General features: G+C 36.9%; 1 protein-coding gene across 11 annotated transcripts in view; it reads right to left on the reverse strand.

The window, feature by feature from the left end:
- Positions 1 to 24,544, reverse strand: part of LOC141546740 (membrane-spanning 4-domains subfamily A member 6D-like) — a 276,103-nt gene that overhangs the window by 88,273 nt on the left and 163,286 nt on the right. For 4 of the 11 annotated variants that reach the window (XM_074274762.1, XM_074274759.1, XM_074274757.1 and 1 more), the window contains exon 1: positions 5,341 to 6,499. The exons of 1 other annotated variant lie outside the window; for it this stretch is intronic. The gene's annotated coding sequence lies outside the window, so the exon portion shown is untranslated. Of the gene's footprint in view, positions 1 to 1,558; positions 3,452 to 3,477; positions 4,893 to 4,935; positions 5,307 to 5,340; positions 6,500 to 24,544 lie in introns of those variants that run through there. 6 more of the 11 variants (XM_074274765.1, XM_074274764.1, XM_074274761.1 and 3 more) reach the window with 4 other exon arrangements.

Below are 24,544 nucleotides of genomic sequence, written 5' to 3' on the forward strand. Positions count from 1 at the left end.
TCATCAAATGAATGTATAAAAGAGGTTATATCTTTTCCAGTGCCACTTAAATTGAGAGAATCCAACCCAAATCTCTTGAACCTTGGTGTTAGTTCAGGCAGCAAGCTCAAACAAATTCCTTTTATCTTTGATCCAAGTTCATTACATAAGAACACATCTTTATCTTTCTTATTACCATTTTATCCAATAGAATCCAGGAAATTTTCTGATTTCTCTGTGATAAGTCTACTAAGAGAAAACATGCAAATTCCTTCTATCCTTGGAGCTATTTCAGTGAACAAATGCACAGTATTTTCTCACTCTTTTGATAAATGTTTGCCAACAGAAACTTTACAAGTTCCCTCTACCCTCCTTGTTATCACAGTGAGCAAATCAATACTACAATCCTCCTTATCTGGAACAAGTTCATCAACTGTATATCTAGAAAAAGTTGTTTGTTTGGCATGTTCTCTTTCACCAAGAGAATCCTTCCAAAATCCCTCAAATCTCGATGTGACTTCAGTCAGCAAGCTCACGAAATTTCCTCCTTTCTCTCACCCAAGTTCAATGAATGCCAAAACAGAAATTACATTTTTCTTGCTTCCATTTTGTCCAAAAGAATCCAAGCACTTTTCTGATTTCTCTGACACAATGCTACCAAGACAAAAAGTACAAATTCCCTCTATACTTGGATCTCTTTCAATGAGTAAATGCACACAATTTTCTCATACCTCTGATAAAAGCTTACCAACAGGAACTTTACAACTTTCCTCTACCCACCTTGCTGTCACAGTGAACAAATTAATGCAACATACTTTATTCTTTGATGAAAGTTCATTAGCTGTAAGCATAGAAGAAGTTATACCTTTCCCATCCTTTCCAAAATCAAAGGAATCAATACAACATCCCTCAAACTTTGTTGATATTTTAGTCAGTAAGTCTGTTCAATTTTCTTCTTCCTCTGTTCTAAGTTCATTGAATATAAACATAAAAGAAGTTTCATCTTTCTTGCTTCTACTTTGTCCAAAAGAATCCAGAAAGTGTTTTGATTTCTTAAATATGAGTTTCTCTAGAGAAAATAGGCAAATTCTATCTATTCTTGGACTTATAACAGTAAGCAAAGACACACAATTTTCTCTCTACTGTGAGAAAACTTTACCAACAGAAACTTTAAAAGGTCCCTCTATCAATCCTGCTATCACAGAAAGCAAGCCAATACAACCTACCTACTTCTCTGATATGTCTTTCCTGGATTCACTAAAATCAAAGGAATCTATCCAACATCTCTCAAAACTCAGTAGTATTTCAGTTAACAAGTCCACCCAAATTTCTTTTTTCTTTGTCCCAAGTTCATTGAATGTAAACACAGAAGAAGTTCCATCCTTCTTGCTTCCATTTTGTCAAACAGAATCCAAGCACTTTTCTGATTTCTCTGACACAAGTTTACCAAAAGACGACACACAGAGGCTTTCTATCCTTGCACCTATTTCAGTGAGCAAAACCACATAATTTACTCACTCATCTTGTTAAACTTTTTAAAAGTTTAACAACGGAAATTTTACAAGTTCTTTCCACCCACCTTGCTGTCACAAAGAGCACATCTACTTTGTTGACGTAAGTTCAGCAACTATAAATACAGAAGAAGCTATGTCTTTCTCAGGCCAACATAAATCACAGAAATCTATCCAAGATCATGCAAGCCTTGGTATTCTTTCAGTGAATAAGTCCACCCAAGTTTCTTCTTCCTCTGTCCCAAGTTCATTGAATGAGAGCACAAAAGAAATTTTAAATTTCTTATTTCCATTTTGTCCAACAGAATCCAGGCAATTTTCTGATAGCTCTGATACTTGCCTACCAAAAGATGACTCACAAAAACCTCCTAACTTTGGAACTCTTTCAGTGAGCAGCTGCACACAACTTTCTCACTCCTCTCACAAAAGTTTAACCACAGAAAGTTTACCAGTTTCCTCTGCTGATCTTGCTGTCATACAGAGCAAATGGACACAAACTACTTCCTCATTGGACAAAAGTCCATCAGGAGTAGACATAAAAGAAAGGATACCTTTCTCAGGTTCATTAAAATCAAGAGAATCCATCCAACATCTCTCAAACCTTGGAGATGATGTAGTTAACAAGTCCACCCAAGTTTCTTCTTCCTCTTTTCTAAGTTCAGTAAATGTGAACAGAAAAGAAGCTCCATCTGTCTTGCTTCCATTTCATCCAACAGAATCCAAGGACCTGTCCAATTTTGACACAGATCTACCAAAAGAAGACACAGAAAGGCTTACTATCCCTGAACCTATTTCAGTGAGCAGCCAAATACAACTCTCTCAGTCCTCTCATAAGAGTTTAACAGAAATTTTAACAGTTCCCTCTACTGATATTGCTGTTAAAGAGAACAAATGGACACAAATTACTTCCTCATTAGATGTAAGTCCATCAGGGGTAGGTATAAAAGAAGCTATGTCTATCTCAGGTTCGCTAAAATCAAAGGAATCCATCCAACATCTCTCAAACCTTAGTCTTGTTTTACCCAGCAAGTCCACCCAAGTTTCTTCTTCCTCTTTCGTAAGTTCAGTGAATGTGAACATAGAAGAAGCCCCAGAAAGGCTTACTATCCCTAAACCTAGTTCAGTGAGCAGCCAAATACAACTCTCTCAGTCCTCTCAGAAGAGTTTAACAGAAATTTTACCAGTTCCCTCTATCCATCTTGCTCTCACAGAGAACAAATGGACACAAATTACTTCCTCATTAGATGTAAGTCCATCAGGGGTAGGTATAAAAGAAACTATGTCTGTCTCAGGTTCACTAAAATCAAAGGAATCCATCCAACATCTCTCAAACCTTAGTCTTGTTTTACCCAGCAAGTCCACCCAAGTTTCTTCTTCCTCTTTCGTAAGTTCAGTGAATGTGAACACAGAAGCAGCCCCAGAAAGGCTTACTATCCCTAAACCTATTTCAGTGAGCAGCCAAATACAACTCTCTCAGTCCTCTCACAAGAGTTTAACAGAGATTTTACCAGTCCCCTCTATCCATCTTGCTGTCAAAGAGAGCAAATGGACACAAATTACTTCCTCATTAGATGTAAGTCCATCAGGGGTAGGTATAAAAGAAACTATGTCTGTCTCAGGTTCACTAAAATCAAAGGAATCCATCCAACATCTCTCAAACCTTAGTCTTGTTTTACCCAGCAAGTCCACCCAAGTTTCTTCTTCCTCTTTCGTAAGTTCAGTGAATGTGAACACAGAAGAAGCCCAAGAAAGGCTTACTATCCCTGAACCTAGTTCAGTGAGCAGCCAAATACAACTCTCTCAGTCCTCCCATAAGAGTTTAACAGAAATTTTACCAGTTCCCTCTATCCATCTTGCTCTCACAGAGAACAAATGGACACAAACTACTTCCTTATTGGATGTAAGTCCATCAGGGGTACATATAAAAGAAGCGCTGTCTGTCTCAGGTTCACTAAAATCTAAGGAATCCATCCAACATCTCTCAAACCTTAGTCTTGTTTTAGTCAGCAAGTCCACCCAAGTTTCTTCTTCCTCTTTCGTAAGTTCAGTGAATGTGAACACAGAAGACCAAGAAAGTCTTACTATCCCTGAACCTATTTCAGTAAGCAGCCAAATGCAACTTTCTCAGTCCCCTCATAAGAGTTTAACAGAAATTTTACCAGTTTCCTCTACTGATATTGCTGTGTCACAGAGCAAATGGACACAAACTACTTCCTTATTAGATGTAAGTTCATCAGGGGTAGGCATAAAAGAAGCTACCTCTTTTACATCTGTTACGTCTGTCTCAGGTTCACTAAAATCAAAAGAATCCATCGAACATCTCTCAAACCTTAGTCTTGTTTTAGTCAGCAAGTCCACCCAAGTTTCTTCTTCCTCTTTCGTAAGTTCAGTGAATGTGAGCACAGAAGAAGCCCAAGAAAGACTTACTATCTCTGAACCTATTTCAGTGAGCAGCCAAATACAACTTTCTCACTCCTCTCACAAGAGTTTAACAGAGATTTTACCAGTCAGAGAGAGCAAATGGACACAAACTACTTCCTTATTGGATGTAAGGCCATCAGAGGTAGGTATAAAAGAAGCTATGTCTGATTCAGTTTCACTAAAATCAAAGGAATCTATCCAATCTCTCTCAAACCATAGTCTTGTTTTACTCAGCAAGTCCACCCAAGTTTCTTCTTCCTCTTTCGTAAGTTCAGTGAATGTGAACACAGAAGCAGCTCCATCTGTTTTGCTTCCATTTCATCCAAAAGAATCCAGGCAGCTGTCTGGCTTTGAAACAGGTCTACCAAAAGAAGAAATACAAAAGCCTACTATCCCTGAACCTATTTCAGTGAGTAGTCAAATACAACTTTCTCAGTCCTCTCATAAAAGTTTAACAGAAGAAATTTTACCAGTTCCCTCTACCCATCTTGCTATCACAGAGAGGAAAATGACACAATCCACTTCCTCATTGGATATAAGTCCATCAGGGGTAGGCATAAAAGAAGCTCTATCTGTCTCAGGTTCACTAAAATCAAAGGAATCCATCCAACATCTCTCAAACCTTAGTCTTGTTTTACCCAGCAAGTCCACCCAAGTTTCTTCTTCATCTTTCCTGCGTTTCTTGAAAGTGAAAGAAGAAGCTCAATCTAGCTTGCTTCCATATTATCCAAGAGAATCCAGACAGCTATCTGACTTTGACAGAGGTCTACCAAAAGATGACAAAGAAAAGCCTACTATCCCTGAACCTATTTCAGTAAGAAGTCAAAAACTTTCTCGGTCCTCTCCTAAAAGTTTAAAAGCAGAAACTGTACCAATTCCCTCTACCCATCTTGCTCTCATAGAAAGTAAATCAAAACAGTCTACTCCTTTATTTAATGCAAGTTCATCAGCTGTAGGCATAAAAGAAGTGATGTCTTTCCAGCTTTCACTAAAATCAAAGGAATCTATCCAAGATATCACAAACCTTGGTATTATTTCGATCAATAAGTCCACCCAAGTTTCTTCTTCCTCTGTCCCAAGTTCATTGAATGAGAAAACGAAAGAAATTCTACATTTCTTGTTTCCATTTTGTCCAGTAGAATCGAGGCAATTTTCTGATATTTCTGACACTTGCCTACTAAAAGAAGAACGACAAAGGACTTCTCTCATACCTATTTCACTGAGCAAATGCACACAATTTTCTCATTCTTCTCATAAAAGTTTAACAGAAACTTTACCACTTCCCTCCACCTGTCTTGCTGTCACAGAGAGCAAATCGAAACAATCTAGTTCCTTAATTAAGTCAAGTTCATTAGTTGTAGGAATAGAAGAAGCTATGTCTTTCTCAGGGTCACTAAAATCAAAGGAATCCATCGAACATCTCTCAAACCTTAGTCTTGTTTTACTCAGCAAGTCCACCCAAGTTTCTTCTTCCTCTTTCCTAAGTTCAGTGAATGTGAAGGCAGAAGAAGCTCCATCAGTCTTGCTTTCATTTCATCCAAAAAAATCCAGGCAGCTGTCTGACTTTGACACAGGTTTACCAAAAGAAGAAACAGAAAAACCTATCATCCCTGAACCTATTTCAGTGAGCAGCCAAATAGAACTTTCCCACTCTTCTCATAAAAGTTTAACAGAAATTTTACCAGTCCCCTCTATCCATCTCCCTCTCACAGAGAGCAAATGGACACAAACTTCTTCCTTATTGGATATAAATCCATCAGGAGTAGGCATAAAAGAAGCTATATCTGTCTCAGGTTCATTAAAATCAAAGGAATCCATCCAATCTCTCTCAAACCTTAGTCTTGTTTTACTTAGCAAGTCCACCCAAGTTTCTTCTTCCTCTTTTGTAAGTTCAGTGAATGTGAACATAGAAGCCCCAGAAAGGCTTACTATCCCTGAACCTATTTCAGTGAGCAGCCAAATAGAATTTTCCCACTCCTCTCATAAAAGTTTAACAGAAATTTTACCCATTCCCTCTATCCATCTCGTTGTCACAGAGAACAAATGGACACAAACTTCTTCCTTATTGGATGTAAGGCCATCACGGATGGGTATAAAAGAAGCGATGTCTTTTACATCTGTTACGTCTGTCTCAGGTTCACTAAAATCAAAAGAATCCATCGAACATCTCTCAAACCTTAGTCTTGTTTTACTCAGCAAGTCCACCCAAGTTTCTTCTTCCTCTTTCGTAAGTTCAGTGAATGTGAACACAGAAGAAGCCCCATCTGTCTTGCTTCCACTTCATCCAAAAGAATCCAGGCAATTGTCTGATATTGACACAGGTCTATCAAAAGACGACACAGAAAAGCCTACTGTCCCTGAACCTATTTCAGTGAGCAGCCAAATACAACTCTCTCAGTCCTCTCATAAAAGTTTAACAGAGATTTTACCAGTTCCCTCTATCCATCTTGCTGTCAAGCCTACTATCTCTGAACCTATTTCAGTGAGCAGCCCAATCCAACTATCTCAGTCCTCTCATAAAAGTTTAACGGAAGAAATTTTATCAGTTCCCTCTATCCATCTTGCTGTCAAGCCTACTATCTCTGAACCTATTTCAGTGAGCAGCCCAATCCAACTATCTCAGTCCTCTCATAAAAGTTTAACAGAAGAAATTTTACCAGTTGCCTCTATCCATCTTGCTGTCAAGCTTACTATCTCTGAACCTATTTCAGTGAGCAGCCCAATCCAACTAGCTCAGTCCTCTCATAAAAGTTTAACGGAAGAAATTTTACGAGTTCCCTCTATCCATCTTGCTGTCAAACCTACTATCTCTGAACCTATTTCAGTGAGCAGCCCAATCCAACTATCTCAGTCCTCTCATAAAAGTTTAACAGAAGAAATTTTACCAGTTCCCTCTATCCATCTTGCTGTCAAAGAGAGCAAATGGACACAAACTACTTCCTTATTGGATGTAAGTCCATCAGGGCTAGGCACAAAAGAAGCTATATCTGTCTCAGGTTCATTAAAATCAAAGGAATCCATCCAACACATTTCAAATCTTAGTCTTGTTTTAATCAGCAAGTCCACCCAAGTTTCTTCTTCCTCTTTTGTAAGTTCAGTGAATGTGAACACAGAAGAAGCCCAAGAAAGGCTTACTATCCCTGAACCTAGTTCAGTGAGCAGCCAAATACAACTCTCTCAGTCCTCTCATAAAAGTTTAACAGAGATTTTACCAGTTCCCTCTATCCATCTTGCTGTCACACAGAGCAAATGGACACAAACTACTTCCTTATTGGATGTAAGTCCATCAGGGCTAGGCACAAAAGAAGCTATATCTGTCTCAGGTTCATTAAAATCAAAAGAATCCATCGAACATCTCTCAAACCTTAGTCTTGTTTTAGTCAGCAAGTCCACCCAAGTTTCTTCTTCCTCTTTCGTAAGTTCAGTGAATGTGAACATAGAAGAAGCCCCAGAAAGGCTTACTATCCCTGAACCTATTTCAGTGAGCAGCCAAATACAACTCTCTCAGTCCTCTCATAAAAGTTTAACAGAGATTTTACCAGTTCCCTCTATCCATCTTGCTGTCACACAGAGCAAATGGACACAAACTACTTTCTTATTGGATGTAAATCCATCAGGGATAGGCATAAAAGATGTCTCAGGTTCACTAAAATCAAAGGAATCCATCCAATCTCTCTCAAACCTTAGTCTTGTTTTACTCAGCAAGTCCACCCAAGTTTCTTCTTCCTCTTTTGTAAGTTCAGTGAATGTGAACATAGAAGAAGCACCAGAAAGGGGGTCTCATAAAAGTTTAACTGAAGAAATTTTACCAGTTCCCTCTATTCATCTTGTCACAGAGAGCAAATGGACACAAACTACTTCCTTATTGGATGTAAGTCCATCAGGGATACATATAAAAGAAGCTATATCTGTCTCAGGTTCACTAAAATCAAAAGAATCCATCGAACATCTCTCAAACCTTAGTCTTGTTTTACTCAGCAAGTCCACCCAAGTTTCTTCTTCCTCTTTCGTAAGTTCAGTGAATGTGAGCACAGAAGAACCTCTATCTGTTTTGCTTCCATTTCATCCAAAAGAATCCAGGCAGCTGTCTGATATTGACACAGGTCTACCAAAAGGAGACACAGAAGGGCTTACTATCCCTGAACCTATTTCAGTGAGCAGTCAAATACAACTTACTCATTCCTCTCATAAAAGTTTAACAGAAGAAATTTTACCAGTTCCCTCTACCCATCTTGCTGTCACAGAGAGTAAATCAAAACAATGTACTCCTTTATTTGATGCTAGCTCATCAGCTGTAGGGATAAAAGAAGTGATGTCTTTTCAACTTTCACTAAAATCAAAGGAATCTATCCAAGATATCTCAAACCTTGGTATTATTTCAATCAATAAATCCACCCAGGTTTCTTCTTCCTCTGTCCCAAGTTTATTGAATGAGAAAACGAAAGAAATTCTACATTTCTTGTTTCCATTTTGTCCAATAGAATCCAGGCAATTTTCTGATAGCTCTGACACTTGTCTACTAAAAGAAGAACGACAAAGGACTTCTCTTGTACCTATTTCACTGACTGAATGCACACAATTTTCTCACTCTGACAAAAATTCATCAATAGAAACTTTACCAGTTAGCTCCACCCACCTTGATATCACAGAGAGCAAATCAAAACAATCTACTACCTCACTTGAGGCAAGTTCTTTAGTTGTAGGAATAGAAGAAGTTAAGTCTTTTCCAGATCCACTGAAATCAAGAGAATCCACACAACTTCTCTCAAACCTTGGTATTATTTTAGTCAATAAGTCCACTCAAGTTTCTTTCTCTTCTGACTCAAATTAATAAAGCCTTTGTGTACAAAGGCTTGTTTGTATACAGGAACTTGCATCTTTTAATGTTCTAATTTTATCAAAAGAATCCTTATGTTTTCCTGTTTCTTCTGAAATATATTCAAGAGAAACAGGACATGTTCCGTTGTAAGTATTTTGCTACCTATAGTTACTCCAGTAACTACAGTTATCAAATCTATACAAGTTCTTTCCTTCCCTGACCTAAATTCATTAACCTTGAAGTTTTGTGTTTTTTTTTTCCAGTTCCACTTTCATCAAGGAAATCTATTCCAAATCTCTCAAACATTGATGTTCTTTCAGTCAGCAAGTCCACCCAGTTTTCTACTCTCCTCTGGGCAAAGTTCACCAGTCATATTCACACAAGAAATTTCACCTTTCTGAGTTCCAGTGTCATTAAAAGAAACCACAGATATTGCTACTTTCTCTGAAACAAATTTAACAAGAGATGTTCCACAAATTCTAACATGTTTTTACAATTACCAAGTCCACATAAGTTCCTTCTTTCTCTGACTCAAGATTATCAACTGTATGCAAAGAAGTCATGTCTTTCCCAGGTTCATTTTTATCAAGAGAATCTGTTCAACTTCCTTCATACTTTGTCACTATTTTAGTCAAGTCCACTCAATTCCTTTCCTTCTCTGACCTGAACTCAGGAAGCATAGACACAAGAAATTCCATCTTTCCAAGTCCCATGCTCCTGCTTTCTCTGAAACAAATTTATCCACTTTAAGTTTCCTCTCCTTACTGTGCTTTTGCAGTGACAATGTACATACAAGTTCTTTCTTTTTCTGACGCAAGATTATTAGTTGAATGCACAAAAGTTCTCTTTTTCCAGGTTCACTTTCATCAAGGGGATTCATAGAACATCCCTTTTCCTTATGTTATTTCAGTCAACAAGTCCACCCAATTTCCTACTTTCTCTGACTCAATTTTTTGAAGCACAACATATAAGAACTTACATCTTTCCAAGTTACAGATTCTCCAAATGAATCTATGTTCCTGATTTCTCTGAAACAAATTCCTCAAGAATCACTCCCCAGATACCCCAGATATCTATCATGCTACTAGATCGACACAAGTTTCTTCTCGTTCATCAGTAGCATGAGAAGAAGTTATGTCTTTTCCAAGACTACTTTGATCAAGGAAATCCATAAGCCACCACAATTACCTTCTTTCTCTAATCCAAATTCATTGAATGTGAATAAGAAGAAATTACATATTTTTGCTTCCATTTTATTCAATAGAATCCAGGCAATTTTCTGATTTTCCTGGCAAAAGTTTACCAAGAGAAGACATGCAAATGCCTGAAATCCTTGGACCTATTTCAGTGAACAAATGCAGTTTCTTGATTTGACTGATGGACATTTACCAAAAGAAACTGTACAAGCTGTATCTTCCATGCAAAATGACACAAGTTCTATCTTTCACTGATCCAAGTTTACTACCTGTATTCCTAGAAGTTGTTTTGTCTTTCTCAGGTTCATTTTTATCAAGAGAATCCATACAATATCCCTCAAACATTGATATTATTTCAGTTTCTAAGTCCACTGTTTCCTACTTTTTCTGACCCAACTTTATCATGCATATGTATACAAAATGTTCTAACCTTCCACGTTTCAGATTTTTCAAAAGAATCCATGCATGTTTCTATTTTCTCCAAAATTCATCAGGAAAAGCTATAGAAGTTTCCTCTATCATCTCTTACAGTGACCAAATCCACACAAGTTCCTTTTTTCTCTCACACAAGTTCATCAACAGTATATGTAGAAGAAGTCATGTCTTTCCTAGATCTGCTTTCTTCAAGGGAATCCAAAAAACATCCTTCAACATCTCACATTCAAATTTTCTCTATCCTTGGACCTAAGCAAATGCACAGTTTTGTCACTATTCTGATAAAAGTTTACCAACAGAAACTTTATATATTCCTTCTACCTATCTTGCTGTTACAGTGAGCAAATTTATACAGCCTACTTCTCTGATGCAAGTTCAAAATCTAGTTATAACTTCCAGGTCTATTTTTGTCAAATGAATCCATATGAAGTCTCTCAAACTTGGGTGGTATATCAGGAAGTTCACCCAATTTCCTCCTTTCTCTGACCCAATTTCATTGAGAGTGAATAAAGGACTTCTATGTTAGTTTCATCAAGAGGATCCGTATAAGATTCTGTTACCTCTGATATTAATTCATCAAAAAATAAATGCAAATTTCTTCTACCAACAATAATATTATGGTGAACAAATCCTGCATAAAATTTTTCCATCACATTCATTGTAATATGCATAGAATTTCCAACTTCCCCTGGTCCTTTATCATCAAAAGAATATCTACTGGTTCCATCTGCTATGGACTCTGTTTCAATGAGTAAATATATTCTGTCTGGCCCAAATATACTAAATATATTTGCAAAAGACACTCTATCCTTTAGATCAACTTTATCAACAGAATACAAGTTACTGATATCTGACATGTTCAAGTTATACAACTTCCTTCTACTTACCACACTATTTCTATAAGCAAATCCTATAAGTTCCTGCTTTCTCTGATCAAGGTTTATCAACTATCTGCTCAGAAGTAATGTCTTTCCCAGATCCACTTTCATCAAAAGAATACATGCAAGGTCGTTATTTGTGCAATACAAGTTCACCAAGAGAAATTACACAAGTTCCTTTTTCTTTGGAGATAATTTCAGTGAATAAGTGTACATGATGTTTTTTTCCTCCTCTGACCTAACACAATCAAGCATGTGCATAAAAGAAATTCTACCTTTCCCATGTTCAGTTCCATGGAAAGATTCTATACAATCCTGTTTTCTCTGATGCCAGTTTACCCAATTTATCCAGGGGTGTTCTACTACACACTACTTACTCTCTGCTATTTCTGTGAACAAGTCAACATGAGAAGTTTGCTGTTTGCCTAAGAAGTTCAACTATATGCAAAAAAAAAAAAATGTTTTTCCTTTCTCAATTTCAAATTTATCAAGAGAATCTATACAAATTCCTGATGGCCTCTGTTACAAGTTTGCTAAGAAAACTGGTTTAAGGTCCCTCTACATCTAGCATTGTTCCAACAGGAAATTCTGTGCAAGTTACCACTTCTGCGGAACCATGTACAGTCAACAAATCTAACCAATTTTCTCCTTTCTCTGGCCTAAGTTCAGTGAGAAAATCAATGCAAGTTCCTTCTTTCTCTGACCCACATTCATCAAGCAAATGTACAGAAATTCTGCCTTTCTCAGGTCCAGTTTCATCAAAGAAATTCAATTAACTTATTTCAGCGAAGGAAGATCACCAAAAAAAATTGAATCATACAAATTCTCTTTCTGATGAGCAGTTCCACCTCCTCGATTATATGCATCCAATGGATTTCAACAAATTTCATCTTTCTCTAGCCTTTCAGTGAGCAAATCTACAGCTGCCTTTTCCTCTGATCCAAGTTCTACAAGAAAATGCAAAAGATGTCTATTTCATCCAATTTCATCAAAAGAAAACACAGATCAAAAGATTCCAGAATTCTGAGACAAATTTGCCAAGAGAATCTTTAAGATTTACCTTCCTGTACTGACATTATTTTACAAGGTGGGGATCTTCAAGTTCTTCCTCCTTCTGTCTACATATGTTATATAAGCCTGCCCAATTTTAGTCTCCTCTTTCTCTAATTTCAGCTGCCAAATTCATACAAGTTTCTTCTCTGCCTCAAGAGCATCAAGTGATCATATGTAATTTTCATCTTCCTTAGGCCAGGTTCAAGAGAATCCTTACAAAATCCTTTTATCATAGCTCAAGTTGACCAAGATAAACCATACTAATTCTCTCTACTTTCAATCTCAATTTCAGAGAGCCAAAGTTTATCCAAATTAACATCCAATTTTCATCTTATGGTCAGCATTAAGAAAACCCATAAAAATGATTTCTCTCTCCAACTCAAGTCTATCAAGAAAACCCTGGCCAGCTCTCTCTAACTATGGCACAATTTCATACAGCAAATCTACGAAAGTTTTTTTTTGTTGTTGTTCTCTATCCAAAGTCATTCAACATACAGAATTTCCATCTTCCTTAATGTCAGTATCAAGAGAATCCATGCAAAGTTCTACCTGTATCTTAATTGCACAAAGAGAATCTATATCTCAAAATCTAAAACAATGAAGGGGGCAAATTTGTTCAAGTTCATCCTTCTGCTACTCCTAAGTTCAAGAAGCAAATACATCCATATTTCACCTTTTGATGGCTTAATTTTAGCAAAAATCCATATGCAAATTCCTTTGTTTGACCAAAGTCCACCTAGTTATTCCATAACAAGCAGCCATTCAGAAAGATTCCTTGTAAGTTCCTCTTCCTCAGAGTCAAGTTTACCAAGAAAATCCATATAAAGTGTCTGCTTTCTCCAGATCAAGTTCAACAAAAGAATCCATGGAATTTATCTCTTTCTCCAGGCCATTTTTAGGAAGCACATTCCTGTCAATTCTGTCTGTCTTTAGCTCCAGTTTACCTTGTAGATGTAGAGAAGTTCTATTCTTCAAGCCTGTGTGAAGAGATTCCATGCAGGTTCTGATTTTCTCTAGATCAAGATCAATCAAAAAATTCCTTCAAGCCCTCACCTTCTCCTGCCCAAACTCAAAAAAAAATGCATTCAAGTTGTATTTTTTTCTAAAATCAGCTCAATGAAAAAAATCACTCCCCAAGAAAAGACTGCCCCACATTTCTTCCTCATGTAATCCTTTCTTCCAAGCCACCTCTCCAAGAAATCTATCCTGATCTCTCCAATTAGAAATGCTCCCTCCCTTCTCCTTAAATCTCTGATATTCTTTTGGGACATATATGAATTAGCCAAGGCCTCCTCAATATACAATTATTTGCAAGGGTAATATTGAATTGGCTTAAAGTAAGGTGACAAACAGCAACATAGTTGGAGATACTGACTCATGAAGACCTGAGATGTTTTTCCACCCAAGAAGTCATTCAGCTAGATTGCAAATTGGTGGGGGTGGATTTGCAAGGGTAATATTAAATTGGCTTAAAGTAAGGTGACAAACAGTAACATAGTTGGAGATACTGACTCATGAAGACCTGAGATTTCTTTCACCCAACAAGTCATTCAGCTGGATTGTAAATTGTCGGGGATGGGGGAAAGGAAGAGATATGTGTGAATTCTTCCTACACCATTAATAAGATTTATGTGGTACAAAATCATCAATGGCTTATATCTCAATAAAAACTAAGGTCAATGATATAAGATTTTTAATTTGTGTTATTTATTGAAATCAAATTTACACTAACTCTTTAGACCAAAGATATAAATACAATCAGTGTGCAATTTTACTTACTCTAGATATAGAACAGTTCTGTGAAACTCTTTATTTGAGAAACAATTACTTCATTTTCATCTCTAAAAGGTCTTTTCCTAAGTCTAATGTAAAACCATAAATTCTTGATTTCATCAGGTTACTTTATCTTTTTAGGTTAAAGTTCAGAATAGACTCCCCATATAAAGGGATTTGGAGGAGGTTCTGACAGAATGGAGAAAACCATTCTTACTAATCTATTAAGTGTCCTGGAAATGACCTAGGATAGTACTGAATTATCTCAGATGATCACCCATCTAGAAGTGATGAGTCTAGTCCAACCACCTCATTTTCAATTTGAAGTGAGGTTCCTGGAAGTTTGATGATTTGATGTCAATGTAAACATTGACAGGATTTGGATCCAGGTCCTCTTATTCCAAAGCCAATACATTTCCCCCACTATTCCATAGCTGCCACCACTACTGAGATGGATGTTTCCTCCCATTATACAGATTGCAATGTGTGACTTCTCCATACTCTCCCATGTGTTGTAAGGATCTATCCAATATGAGAAATCGTCGTTGCTTTCTCCATCATATGTCGATGCAACTTGGGCTGTCTCATCCCTTGCCCTATAACTTATCCTATAACATCATTGCTTGATATATCTTTTTAAGGTTCCTCATTTGTTGTAAAGGGATGAAACTCTTGAGTTAATGCACTGAGGTTGGAAAACCGACCACTTAAGGCTAATTACCCATTGGACAATACTCTATTAGAATATGCTTGGAAAATGGCCCTTCCCACTATCCTGTGCTGGCCCAATCATTTGGTGTATACAGAGAATTATGGGAGGGGGAGAGTGAGACTAGCCAGAGTCACTTCTGGGAGGGCCTAGAGGAAGAGATGAGGTAGCGGAGATCTTACTCGTCCATTCCCTTCACTTCTACTGCTAAAGACCAAGAACAAAGACCAAGGACTTTTGCTTATCCTGACTCCAACTGATTTCAAGGTATCCAGGATGCTAATGCGGTCATCACAATTTGTTATATTTAGGAGCTTGCTCCCACCTCTCCTGAAATTATTGTTCATATTTTGTATGCCATTTCAATTTGTCAACAAAAATAATGCCTGGGGATTTTTAGTGAATTTTAATGTAGAGTTAGCATGGCTTCTAGTTCAGGACATCTATCTACAAATTCAGTTACTTGGGGCAGTAAGGAGGCACAGTGGATAGAGAACAAGCCCTGGAATCAAGAGGACTTGAGTTTAAATACATCCCCAGACACTTAACTAGCTGTATGACACTGGCCACGCACTTCAATTGCCTTCCTCCTCCCCCAATCCAGTCACTAGATGAGTTGGGCAAGCTTCTTAATCTCTGTATGATTTTCTAGGCATTTCTGAAGAATGTATTACATGCAGTGGCTGAGAGTATACCCTAGAAATTACAGATCCTGTTAGAGGAATTTTAATAATGATCAAGTAGTGGTCCAGATTAGAGCACTGAAATTGAGGTTTAAAGAATTCATAGATATATAATGACAACATAGAAATTGGAGAGGATTTTGGGAAGGTGGAAGAATAGGTCAGAAAATTCCAAACTCTCCAGATTTTCCCCACAAAACAAAATTGCACCTCAGGGCAAATGTAGGCCAGTGAAAAATGTAAAGCTTGGAGCAGAATAGAAAGACCCTGGACCAAGGATGCTGTAAAGTGTACATATCTCCAGGCTAGTTCTATGAAACATCAGAGAGCCATGGTGTTAAATGGGTTCAACAAGGCCTCAGCCCCAACCACAGAAATTTGCAATGATTGGACAACATTTAAGTCTGGGAAGATTTGCTGATAAGGAACACCAGATTCACCTATGCTGCAGAGACGGTGTTCCTGCTAGAAGGAACTGGCATACTGGGAATGCAAAAGCAGATGGGATGGGAAGCTGCCGGTTGACTGCACTTACAGAAAGGGGGAGTTTCTTGGTTTGGGGCTTCAGACTAGAGAGGAAAATTGATGATTCTTGAAGCTGACACACCTTCCTTCCTACTCCAAGATTAGAGGTAATTGTACTAACAAGCTTTTATTTAAAAGATTTTCTATTTAATTCGTTAGATTTGACTGAGTACAATGCTAACAATTGTTAGACTTGTGCTTTAGGAAGTCTCTTTTACAGCTGAATGAATGATAGATTAGAATAAAAATGAGGCAGGGAAACCAACCAGAAACTAATTGCAATTATCCAGGGATAATCTGGGTGGCAGCTATATAAGGGAAAGGAAGAAGTCATTGGTGAGACACATTGTGAAAATAGAAATGATGAGGTTTCACAAGAAATTGGCCATATGGAGTAGGGATAACTGAGGGGTGCCCTTGATAGTACTAGGAGAGCTCAGTTTAAAAAAAAAAAAAGATTTGAGGAGGAAAATAATGAAAAATAATTCAGGTATGTTGAGAGGCTTAGAGAATATCTCATTCAAAATAATCAAAAGGCAGTTGGTGATGGAAGACTAGAGTCTGAGAGAAATGTGAGTTGGATTATAAATCAAGGAATAATCTGCATAAAGATGATAATTAAACCTATGGGAACTAATGAGGTTATTAGCTAGGATAGTATAGAAGAAAAGAAGAGGGCCTGAAATAACTGATCAGTCAGTCAGTAAACATTTATTATTGCTGAAAACAATAATCTCCATCCTTGGAGGTGCTCAAAACCAAACTGAGTGACAATGTGTAAATTACATGCAAAACAAATTCTATGTGAGATAAATGTAAAATAAAGGAAAGCACTAGAATTGAGAGGTTGCCTTCCTGAAGGTGGCATTGAAGCTGGGACCTAAAAGATGCCATTTTAAAAAGACAAAAGGCAGAGACTTAGGGGATATAGCATTCCAGGGATGGTAAAATTGCCTGCATTTGGGAGATGGAATTTTCTTGGGCCGGGATCAGCAGTTGAAAGAGTGTGTAGCAAGGAGCAATGTGTAAAAAGACTGGAAAGGAAGGAGGGGGACAAGATAGTGAAGGATTTTAAACTCCAAGGAGAAGATTCTTGTATTGAATCTTAGAGAAAGCAGGGAGCTACTGAAGTTTGAATAGGACCACTAACAGTAAACCAGGCATGAGATGACATAGCTCTGTCCCACAGTAGGGGGTAGTATTAGTGGTGGAAAGGAGGCACAGCATGGTCAAGATTTATTGCAGATGGAGAATTAACAGGACACGGTACAAAGGTGAAACTGATAGGCCTTGATAACAGCTTGGCTTTAGTAGTGGCAGAGAGGGAGGGAAGGAGGATGGGGGAGAGTGATGAGAAAGTAAGAGTCAAGAATCCAGAGGTTGTGAGTCTGGGGGTCTGGAAGACAGTGTTGCCCTGGGCAAAAGTAGTGAAGCTTGGAAGTGGGGAAAAATAGAAGGAAAGGCAATGAATGAGTTCAGTTGTGCATGTATTAAGATCTCTACAGGTTATAAAGTTCAATATATCTAATAGTCAGGTAGTGATGGAGATCTATTGAGATGGTTAGAGCAGGATAAGTAGATGTGAGAGTCATAAGCATAATCAGGAGTTGAATTTATTGGGAAAAAGTATGTTTAGTAATTATAGATTTTAGACAAAGTCAAACTTAAAGATTCAAACAAGAGAGAAATCTACATTATATGTCAGCCATACTAATTTTGTTTTAGATGCATGTTTACATATGTCTCAATGTGTGTGTGTGTGTGTATGTGTGTGTCTGGGTATATTTAGATATGTATTCAGTATTTAGATAGCTCTATGTATATGTATATATAGATATATGTATGTGTGTGGATCTATGGATGAGTGTGAATGTATATGTATACATATTTGTACTGAATGGGTAGGTATATGTGTATCTATGTATAATATCTATTAAATATATCTTATGAGGGGGGATTAAAAGAAAAAAAAGAATAAAGCTTGAAAAGTAAGCAATAGAGAACAAAAGAAAAACCAATAATAAGTAAAAAAATATGGATACATAAATATAATTTCTTCTATTGTTATGTATTCTTTCTTTAACTGGAAATTTATTGCTATATATTTTGAGTCCTCTCTGATGTTCTACTGGGTACATGACAATGTTCTGCTTTATTTTGTTTTGCTTTATTTTTCTTTTCTGTCTCTTTTTTCTATTCCTTCTTTTTAAATAAACAATTTATTTTAAAAGAGAATTGTAATCATAGATATGCTTACTGAGTCCATGGAGCTGATGAGATCACCAAATAAAGGAGTACAGAGAGAGAAAAGAAAAGGATCCAGAACAGAGAGCCTTGTGGGACACCTGGTAAACAAGCATGACTAGGATAACTATTTATTTTGTTTGATTTTTTAAATAGAAAAAGAAAGACAGAAAACAAAACAAGATAAAACATTGTCATGTGCCCAGCAGAACATTAGGAGGATTCAAAATATGTAACAATAAATTTTCAGTTCAGATATATAACAGTAGAAGAAATTATATTCACAAGTATCCATCTTTTCTTTGTTTCCTTATAGGTTATTCTTTTATTCTCTGCAGTGTACATTTTTACTTTATTCTTTTTTTTTCCCCTTTTCATCCTCCTCCAACTCCCCCAATCAGGTTACAATTAATCAAGATATACACACACACATACAAATACATTTTACACATATATATGTATGTATTCAGACACACATACATATATCTATATGCTCACATATACCTAATGTGCATACACACATTCACACATATATACATACATATTTACACATATGTAGACATGTACTTGAAACAATATTAAAGCCGACACATAATGTAGATTTCTCTCTTGATTGAATCTTTAAGTTTAATTTTAATATCAATGATTACTAGCCCTACTTTTTTTTTCTAATGAATTCTACTCCTGACCCTTGTTATAGTATTTATGTATATTTTTTTATTTCTTATCCCGACTAACTCTTCTACTTTAATTCTACTCTTTAATTTGCCTTGCTGGTTAGTTAATCTCCTCCCACCCATAGATCCCTCTCTTATCTTCTTCCTCCAGCTTTTGCTCACCTCTTTATTCCATTCCCAGTAATCTTCAGATCATATCCTACTCCAATCCATCTAAACACCCATGTGACCTAGCTTATTCTATGCCACTCTTTCCCTTTTCACTTAATCTACACATCTTGTCCCATACATCAATCTACATATTCTTCTATACCCCACCTTAACCTATTCTCCCCTAAATTTTTTTATAGATTTTGGAGGGTGCTATACCTTTCATGGTATATATTGTTCCCTATTTGAATAGGTTTTCAAAACGATCAGCTGTTACAAGAGCCACCTGCTAGTTACTGAACAGATCCTTTTATGTGAGAGGATGATGATACAAAGAGACTGAGAGGCACTTGCATTCTCTAAAACCTCTACTTTTCCCTCTTGCCTCTGATTTATATCATTCTCAATTCACAAGCAACATCTGCATCAGTAAATTTGTTAACTTAAATAAAAGCAGATTTTCAACTCCTAAACTCTGTTCTCAAGTGTATTGTGATTCACAGCTACGGGGGCTTCAGAGATCCGACCTACCCCTTGATGGCACAGTCCCCTTTGACCCTTTATAGACTTTCTGAGTTTCACACTTAGGTATTGTCCTCTGTACCTCTATATCAATTCTTTCTCTGCACCTCATTTGTGTAGCATGATTACTATTTTTACCTTTTCTTAAGAGTTTTGATTTCTAAAGTCAGATCATATTCAGCTTTTCCCCAATCTTTCTTTTGAGCTACCCAATTACTAATGTCAATCCTAAATATATAGTGTACATTTCCACATAAAAAAAAATAAACATTTTGTTCTTGTTGAGTTCCTTGAAATTAATTTTTGAAATTGACATATTAAATTTCTGTTTAGATTTGGTTGTGACAAAGTCCTGAAGATGTTTATTTTTTTCATTCAATATTATGATTAATTTTGCTGGATTTAATATATTTTGGCCACAGGCCTAGTTATTTTGATTGTCAATATATATTATTCAAGAATCTGCAGTCTTAAAGCTGCTAATAAGTCCTGTACAATTCTAATTGTAGCTCCAGCATATTTGAATTTTTATTCTTGTTTCTTGCAGAAGTTTCTCTTTGACCTGGGAGTTTTGAAATTCAGCAATAATATTCCTTTTTTATATAAGTTTTTTTTTTCAAAATACATGCAAAAAGAGTTTTCAACCATTCACTCTTTTTTTTTATTATGCATGGGTAATTTTTCAGCATTTACAGTTGCAAAACCTTTTGTTCCAGTTTTTCCCCTCCTTCGTCCCACCCCCTTCCCCAGGTACAATACTGAACATTGAACATATACTTTTTTTATAACTTTTTATTGACAGAAAATATGCATGGGTAATTTTTTACAACATTATCCCTTGCACTCACTTCTGTTCCAACTTTTCCCTTCCCTCCCTCCACCCCCTCCCCTAGATGGCAGGCAGTCTTATACATGTTAAATATGTTATAGTATATCCTAGATACAATATATTGTGCAGAACCCAAAAGTTCTCTTGTTGCACAGGGAGAATTGGATTCAGAAGGTAAAAATAACCTGGGAAGAAAAACAAAAATGCAAACAGTTCACACTCATTTCCCAGTGTTCCTTCTCTGGGTGTAGCTGATTCTGTCCATCATTGATCAATTGGAACTGAATTAGATCTTCTCTTTGTCAAAAATATCCACTTCCATCAGAATACATTCTCATACATCGTTCAACCATTCATTCTTGCAAAACCTTGTGTTCCAAATTTTTCTTCCTTCCTCCAACTCCCATTCCTTAGACAGCAAGTAATCTAATATATCTTAAACATGTGCAATTCTTCTACACATATTTCTGTTAGGATTACTAGGTGAGAACTCAGATTGTCTAGACAATGACAAGGTGAGAATTCAGGTTGTCTGGACAATTACAAGGTGAGAACTCAGGTTGACTTGATAAGAGGAGCAAGCTCAGTGGTTGGAGTACTTCCTCCCAGAAGCCCTTGCATTATCCCACGCCCATTCTCTGGGAGGATAAAAGAGGACACCACTCCAGAGATAAGAGAAGACTCTGCACTACATCAGGCCTGACGGGGCTCTCTGCAGGAAGGGAAGTCACTTCTCTGGACAAGAGTTAACAGCAACTGCCTGGAGATACTGGTTCACTACAGGAAGAAGAATCTGTCCAAGAAATTTGAGTTGACACAGCAGATCTCCTCCCAGAGGGTGATCGGCAGCGTCTGGAGACAACAGCACGCTACATATTTCTATATTTGCTGCACAAGAAAAATCAGATCAAAGAGGAGAAAAAGTGAGAGAAAAAAAGTAAGCAAACAACAACAGAAATAGTAGAAATACTCTATGTTGATATATATTCAGTTCCCACCATCCTCTATCTGAATGTAGATTGCTCTCTCCATCACAAGTCTATTAGAATTTACCTGAATCACCTTGTTTTGAGAAGAGCTAAGTCCATCCAAATTGATTATCTTATTGTTGCTGTGCACAATGTTCTCTTATTTCTACTCACTTCACATAACTTCATGTAAGTCAGTCCGGGCCTCTGTGAAATCATCCTGCTAATTATTTCTTATGGAACAATAATATTCCATAAAGCAATAATATTCTTGTGTCTTTTCCATAAAGGATCTCTTTGAAATAGGTGAGTTTTTTCTATTTCTACTTTCCCCCCCCATATTTTATCATTCCAAGACAATTTTCTTGGATTATTTCTTGCATTATTGAGTCAAGGTTCTTTTTTTTGATCATAGCTTTCAGGTAATCCAATTATTCTTATATTTTTCTCATCTTAATCTCCGGATCTTTTGTTTTTCTTATGTTTCACCTTCTGTTTTATTTTTTCATTCTTTATATTTTTCTTTGATATTTCTTGATCTCATAGCTTCCTCTTGTCCAATTCTATTTTTCAAAGAATTATTTTCATCTTGACTCTATCTCTTTGTGGGGGAATCTGGAGAGCTGGGAATTTTCTGACTTACTCTTCCATCTTTCTTGGATGAATATTCAGCAAAAAAAAAAAATGAGAGAAGAAACAAATCACTTGGACAGGAGGAGATCAAAGAAAGAAGAGTATCTAAAGAAAAAGGAAGAACAAGGAATGGTGAATAATCAACAGTGTCAAAGAGAAAGATATGGGTTAAGAAAAGGTGACTGGACTTGGTAATTAAGAGTTTAATTCTAATTCTGGAGAATTCAAGTCCAGTTGAATGATGATCTTAAAAGTTGGCCTATGGTTAAGACAACGGTGAGGAGAAGTAGTAGTTATGCCTGTTGTGGATGGCTTTCTCCAGAAGTTTAGCCAAGAATAGAAGAGATATGACATGGTGATGGATAGCAGACAGACCTCTGGATGGCATTCATCCTTAATAGGCATGACCTAGATCTAGCAAAGGAAACTAAAAAAATGTGCTCAGATAGGTAATATCCCAAAATAATATCCCAAAGACCTGGAGAAGAGAGAATAACTAGGAAGGTTTGACTAACAATATCATATGATGTAGATGGGTCAAGAAAGGTGAGCACAGAGAAAAGATCAGTCCATATAGCTGAAATCCATTCAAACAAACACTTGTGTTCCTACTGTTTGCCATTCAGCACGGAGTCTCCCACCACTACTATCTCATGCCTCTGTCCCAAGCTTATAATATGGTTCCCAAATTCCTCATTTTCTCTTATTCTCTAGATGATCTATGGCATATTATCGCAGGGCATTGAAGGCCAGTTCTCCATGGACAAGAAATAATGAGCACTGAGCACATAAATCTCTGAAAGCACTTAAGGCAAATGTCCACTACCCTCTGATGATAAGATGACAGTATCCTGTCTAATTTTTTTTTAACACACATTGTTTTATGAATCATGTTGGGAGAGAAAAATTAGAGCAAAATGGAAAAATCATGGGAAAGATTAAAAAAACAGAAAAAAAAGAAGTGAACACAAATCGTGTTGATTTGCATTGTCTTCTCAGTTCTTTTTCTGGATGAAGATAGCATTTTCTATTCAAAGTCTATCGGATTGCCTTGGATCACTGAACCACTGAGAAAAACCAAACCTTTCATAGTTGATCATTGTACATTCTTGCTGTTATTGTGTACAATGTATTCATGATTCTGCTCATTTAACTCATTAAAAGTTCACATAAATTATTCCAGGCCTTCCTTTCTAAAATCATCTTGTTCATCAATTTTATAGAATAATATTTCATTACCTTCATGTACCACAACTTCTTCAGCCATTCCCCAAATAATGGACATCCAATCATTTTCCAATTCTTTGCTACTACAAAAAGAGCTGCTATAAATGGTTTTGTACATGTGGGTCCCTTTCCCTCCTTTATGATTTCTTTGGGATATAGACTCAGTAATGGCATTGCTAGGTCAAAGTGTATGCAGAATGACAGCCCATTGGGCATAGTTCCAGATTGCTCTCCAGAATGGTTGGATCAGTTCACAACTCTACCAACATTGCACTAGTGTCCCCAGTTTTCCCACATCCCCTCCAACACTTATCTTTTCCTATCATCTTAGAGGTGTGAAGTGGTGCCTCAGAATTGTCTAAATCTGCATTTCTATAATAGTGACTTAAGAGAATTTTTTCTTGTAACTGTAGCACCTACAGTGATAATTATTCAAATATGTTCATCATGTGGTCTCTTGATTTTCCCACGAGTATATATTCTGAGGATTACAATGATACTCCCCAACCAGTCTTTGCCTATTTCAGCCTTTATGAACACCACATATTTTTCCACCTTTCTTCTGTGTGTAGGTCTTATTTTACTAATTTTCTGTAGTTTCCATGAGGCTAAGTTAGCCTTCTGGCATTTAAATCTCTGGGGTAGCTACATGGCACCATAAGGCATACAGTGTCAGACATCTTCCTGAGTTCAAATCCAGCCATGTGGCCTAGCCATGTGACCCTGTGAAAATCACTTTAACCTTTTTGCTTCAGTTTCCAGTAAAATGCCTCATCTGTCAGCATCTCTACCAAGAAAACCCTACAATGGAGCCTCAGATATCAGAGATTAAAGAAAAACACAATTTAAATCTCTACTACCTCCTGTTTATTTCCCACTTTGTCCACTTTAAAGCAGACATTTAAAGACATAGTATTTGCTATTAGCTCCTCTATTACATTTTTGTCTCTCATGAACATCTAGATGTCTTTACTACTATTCTTTTTATAACACTGTAGAAAGTCTTCCTTTCATCTACCTTAGTGTATTCTATATACATAAATAGCCCCTGCCCCTTACTTTTCAGCAAGACTCCATATCCACCCCTGTTTGAGACATGCTATCTCTGGCCAGAGTACCACTACTCTCATATTTGAATCCAGGATCCAGAATTCATGACATTTTCAGAAACCACCTTCTCCACTACCCCTATCTACATCTCTCTTCTGTAATAGGCCAGTAGGCATTAGTGGTGGAGGCCTTATGACCTTGGGATGTCTTGTCTAAGATGTCAAGCAGTAGTATCTAAATTCCTTCTTAGACTTTCATTGGT

This window comes from Sminthopsis crassicaudata, chromosome 6 (genome assembly GCF_048593235.1).
Source record: "Sminthopsis crassicaudata isolate SCR6 chromosome 6, ASM4859323v1, whole genome shotgun sequence".
Taxonomy (NCBI): Eukaryota; Metazoa; Chordata; class Mammalia; order Dasyuromorphia; family Dasyuridae; genus Sminthopsis; species Sminthopsis crassicaudata.